This window comes from Leptonychotes weddellii, unplaced genomic scaffold (genome assembly GCF_054177405.1).
Source record: "Leptonychotes weddellii isolate Sample4059 unplaced genomic scaffold, ASM5417740v2 HiC_scaffold_14300, whole genome shotgun sequence".
Lineage (NCBI taxonomy): Eukaryota > Metazoa > Chordata > Mammalia > Carnivora > Phocidae > Leptonychotes > Leptonychotes weddellii.
Window position 1 is genome coordinate 72 of NW_027723543.1, and position 5,163 is coordinate 5,234.

General features: G+C 53.7%; 1 long non-coding RNA gene across 1 annotated transcript; it reads left to right on the forward strand.

Moving 5' to 3' along the window:
• The first annotated feature begins 1,072 nt into the window (after nucleotides 1-1,072).
• LOC115943493 (uncharacterized) lies at nucleotides 1,073-2,453 on the forward strand. Its single transcript, XR_004078061.2, has 3 exons — nucleotides 1,073-1,168; nucleotides 1,454-1,474; nucleotides 2,087-2,453. It is a non-coding gene; the product is annotated as an uncharacterized LOC115943493 (long non-coding RNA).
• The last annotated feature ends 2,710 nt before the right edge of the window (nucleotides 2,454-5,163 follow it).

The following is a 5,163-nucleotide window of genomic DNA, read 5'->3' on the forward strand; positions in this document are numbered from 1 at the left end:
TAATTTTAAAAATTAAAAAAAAATATGTACTATATGCTGGCTAACTGAACATAACAAAATAATGAAAGATAAAGAAAGAAAGAAAGGAAGGAAGAAAGAAAAAGAAAGGAAGAAAGAAAGAAAGAAAGAAAAAGAAAGAAAGGCTCCCTAGGGTGCCCTAGTCATAGGGTGAAGACATCTTACATTTCAAGGAGCATTTCCGATCAATACACAGAACATCTGAGCAACTCTGTGAAGAAGAACATTTATATTCTCAGCACCCATGGGGCTAAGGGTGGGGACAATGCTGACTGCCACACAGAGAGCTTTCCTACTTTTTTTTTCATTTTTCTATAAAATCCCCGCTGAACCACAGTGCCTAATCCAGCCTCACAGTCTGTCCCTGAGCTGCCCCCTTACCGTCATTGGGATAACGCCTCACCTCCAATCTCATGCTGCTGTGGTCATTGCTTCTGGTCCTCGGTGAGTAGGATGCTGGAGCAGGACCTGGGCGAAGCTGAGGCGGAACCACCGTGCCCGGGCATCCAAGAGCTTGCTCTTGAGCACACGTCTCTCCGATGGGATGAGTAGGGATCGGCCCTGGCTTCTAACTCAGGACCAGTACGCGTCGTGAGGATCAGTACTGAGCAGAGCAGGTCCCGGGAAAACAAAGGACTATGCATCTCTTTTGCAAATACTGATGCCCTTTGCTCTCTTTAAAACATCCATTTCTGCTTTGATCTCTCGGAAAATTGGAACACTTCTTAAAATGAGATCAAAGGAATGTTCTGTTAGGGTAAATTCTATTTCCAGGCCACCGAAATCCTACTCTGTCCCACACCAAGCCAGCACACCTGGGGCGGATGTCTTTCTTTCCTCGACTTACACTTTGGAGTGGCTTCAAGTCCCACCAACTGTAGATGAGACCACAGCTTCTGCTGCTAAGTCTGACCCTTGCACACAGATGCAAACACTGTGCTGGCTCGAGAATAAGGAAGGAGGGAGAAACAGCGTGCACAAGATGTGAGCAGACACCTCGTTTCCTTTCAGGCCCTTCCTGACTTCTGTGTTGCCAGTGGGCACTCGATCTGTCTCAAACAAAAGAGTCAGTCTTAAAAAGAGAAGGTGTGAGAGGAGCAAATACAGCGTGAAACTTCTTGGGAATTTGCCTGCATAATAATCAGCTCTGGTAACAGGGAAAGACTATGTTTATGAACCGTTTGGGTCTTGAGCCCTTGATTCTACGAGAGGTTGTTTGTGAGTGAGGGAAAGAAGGAAGCAAGCCAAGCTGGAGGGAGAAAGGAATAGACAGAATGAGGGGAGGAGGACGGAAGGGATGAGAAGTGGGGGGTCGAGGGAAGAAGACACAGAGGGAAAGGGGGCAGAGAGACCAGTTGGGGAGAGGGTGGAGGTTACGTTTTCAGAAAGCGTGCAGCCCCTGGCTGGGTGGTGATCTCTGCCTCTTTCCCTGCAGTTGCTGTGGATGCCCAGGCTGGTGAGTTCCCCTGTCTTTGTTCTCTTCTGTCTCTGGGAGGCCCTCACTCTGCCGGCGAGGCAGGTGCCGCTGGGGCTGTGGGGACCGGGGCCAGGACTGGGGTGGGGCGAGGGGGAGGCCGGTCCCCACCGGGCAGGAGAGCTCCGGTGTCCCTTCATCCCTGCACTGCTACCTGCCTGCCTGCTGGGCTAAACCCCTGGAACCTGTCAAGGCCATGAATTCTTTTCTCCTTGCTGCTGAGCCCTGGGACCAGAAAGCAGTTACCCAGGAAGGGAAAGCAGACCATACGCAGTTACTGCTGAGTAAACATTCTCCACGTTCTCCTGGTTCCGGACCCCCAGCAGCACCAGACGCCATGATGGGAAACACATTTACCACAGAGAGGCAACTGGATGCTGGGGAGATGCTCTGCCTAAAACAGGGCCGTCCCCTGAACGTTTCCACGCCTAACTTGTCTTACATTATTACACTGGAAAGTTACATTTTCTCTTTACCTCCTCCTTCAAGGAGGTATTCACCCTCCTACAAGGGGTGGGGGGTGGGGGGCATCCTTACATAGCTGATATTTTTAGATCTGACGATACACTGTATTGCATCTGCTGTGATTTTCAGCCAGAGGGTTCTTCGGACGAGCTTCGGCAGGACCTGATGAGATGTGCGCGTATGCAGATTGTTCCTTGCTCTGGGGAGAGGGTCTGTCAGTCAAATGTCAAAGTTAAGGCCACTCTCCCGAGTATCTCCCAGCCAGACCCTGGTTCCAAACTCAGTGAGGTCCAGAGTCATCTCTTACTTATCTCTAGCCCTGTCGTTACCATCATCTCGGTCACGTGAGTCTTCTTTCTCAAACATTCTTTAATCAAACTGATTTCATCTCTATCATCTTCACTGAAAATCTTGCCCAATCTCCACGTGGAGGAAGGAAACTTTTGGCCTCCAGGAAGGCTTAAGATGTGTCTCTTTTTGTCAGTGTTCCTGACCCACCGCCATGCCCGCCTCCTGGTCCACAGGTGAGACTGAGCGGTCTGGAGGGAGCAGTGGTCTCTGTGCTTATTAAGAACAAAACTTCTGAGCATGCACATCCAACATGTTATATAGATAGAGAGCCCTGGAGAGAAATACTGTGAGCGTTGCAAAATATGTACAAAAACAAAAAAATCAAAAGATGAGAAAATGTTTCATAGAATATGGAAGTCCCACCTCTTTATGGATCCCACTTTGGAGACTGGACCTAGAGCCCACGCGAGGGTGGTCTGCCTTCTGAGGCAGTTCCCTGAGAGCTACCGTAACTCAGGGCTACAGGGCAGAGCCTGCAGACAAAACAAACACTTCTTGCCTCCCCCCTTTCTCCATCCTGTTCCTCCATGTCCAGCTCTGCCTCTCTTTACACTGAAGGGGAATGAATGGTCCAACGCAGTCCTGGGATTAGACTTTTTATCAGAATGGCGAACATCTCTGCAATTCAGCCCAATGCACCACGATTCTAAATTGATATTTGAAACTGAATTTCTAGCTCAGTTGTCAGCTGAAAAATATCCCCCCCCCGAAAGCCCCAGGCTCAGAGCTGGGTCATAGTGTATAGGGCTGGCTCTCTTTCCTCTGCAAACTTCCAGCTTGGAACCTCCAGCCCCTGCAGCCTAGTGGTTTCCTTCCCCTGCTGGGGCAGATCCACACACCAAGCTGCCCTTAGCTCTGAGGACCACTGTCCTCCAACGGGAGGCAAGGACCCGAACAAGCAGAGGAGCCCACCCCTTCTTACAGGGTCCATCCAGCAAAGGGTTCTCAGAAGCCTCTGGAAAAGGCATTCGGGAAGGGCTCATTCCAGGTACTGATTCTGCAGCCCCGGGGCTACTGTCCCAGCTGATGGATGGTTACATCAGGGAGAAGACAATAGGAAGGTGTTTGAATTGCAGCCACTGGGCTGAGCCTCCAAGGAATGAGAGATGCAGACAAAGTTGATCCTGGCTGCCACAGGGACAGGAGGTCACCTTGAATGGATGCAGAGATATAAGTGTCACTTAAAAATCCACATTTGGTCCAGAAATGGGACTGAAACTTTTTCAACAGACATAACATTAACAGGAGGTATGGAAGGCACAAGATGTCAGTAAGGGTTCCCAGGGATCTGTGCTGCACAGCGGTGTGTGCGTGCGTCACCCCTCCCCGATGCGAGCGGGAGTCAGGGTGCTGGGACTGGGTGGGGGCAGGGCTGACGCTGCAGTGTCTGCATCTTTTGCACACTGGCCGAGCACTGACATGCCCTGCTATGTCTATGAAGGAGACGAGGCGGTTGTGAGGCGCTCTGGGGAAAGCAATGACATGGTAGGGAAAGTGACGAACTACGAGGACGGGTCTCTGCTAGCCCCTTCCTACGGCCCCTCAAGCTACACCATTTCAAACGCAAGGCCCAGGGTCGGTGGCTTCTCTTCCTGTGAGGTCCACAAGCTGTCCTTCTGTACACTCAGGACAGGGAAAACGAGATCTGTGTGGCTCACTGTCCAAGGTGAGGCTTCGCCGTTCAAGGGCCTGTGTGGGGGGCACCCGGGTGCGGGCCAGGGGACACACCCAGGGAGGGAGCGATGGTGGGTGGCTGTGTGTCCCTGGGTCTGGGTCTGTGAGTCCTGCTCACTGGGGCTGAGAAGACAGGGCACCTCCCCGCAGGACCTGCACACTGCACGACGGCTGGTCTGTTCCCTCTCTCCCTCCAGAGCTGTTTCCAGCACCCACGCTGACCGTCAGGCCTTTGCAGCCCACTGAGGGGACCTCAGTGACCCTGTCCTGTGACACCCAGCTCCCCTGGGACAGGTCCGGGACGCAGCTTTGCTACTCCTTCTTCAGGGATGACCACACCCTGAGATGAGACAGGAGCTCATCAGAGTTTCGGATCTCGGCCACAGGGAAGGAGGACTCGGGATACTACTGTGTGAGGTGGCGACAGCGTCCCACAGCGTCTCCAAGCAGAGTCATCGGCCCCACGTGCTTGCGCAGGGTGAGCCCCAGGGGCGGGGCTGCAGGCTGGGTCCTGGGTCGGGCAGAGAAGAGCAGGACTCCTGGGGAGACCTCAGCTGTGCCTCCCCTGTCCCAGCGGGTACGGCGGGTATGGGGCTGTAGGGACTCCCCTGGGCTCCGCCCTATCAGTGGCCACAGGGGCGCCATCTCCCAGAGCTCTGCTCTCCCGGTCCACGAAGCGACCATCATAAGCTCTCCCTGCAGCACCTTCTATTCTGCTCAGCGAACAATAGCTAAAGAATCATGGTGTCCGTCTGCGGGGAGCTGCCCCCAGCCAGAGGCACCCCGAGCCCAGGGAGAGCCACGAGCAGCAATAGCAGGAGGGGCAGGAAGAGCCCCCAGCACTTACAATCGCTTCCCGAATGCCAGGCCTGAAGCCGGGCTGCTGTGCTCAGTTCCAGAAGAACCCCTCTGGTGCCCAAAAGTCTCTGGACAGGGAGGACTTTCAGGAAGTTTACCAAGTACAGGCCCTGCTCCGAACAGGCCTAGGGGGAGCCCCGCAGAGCCCTGGGGAGCAGTGCTGTGACGGGATCTGTAATGTGGGTCCATTAGTATCCGCATTTCACACACGAGAAGCCTGAAAGCACAGAGCAGTCAAGTGACCTGCCCGGGGTAACCCAGCCTGGAAGCGGTGCAGCAGGAATGGGACCCCAGGCACGCTGGGGTCGGCGTCTGCCCCTGCC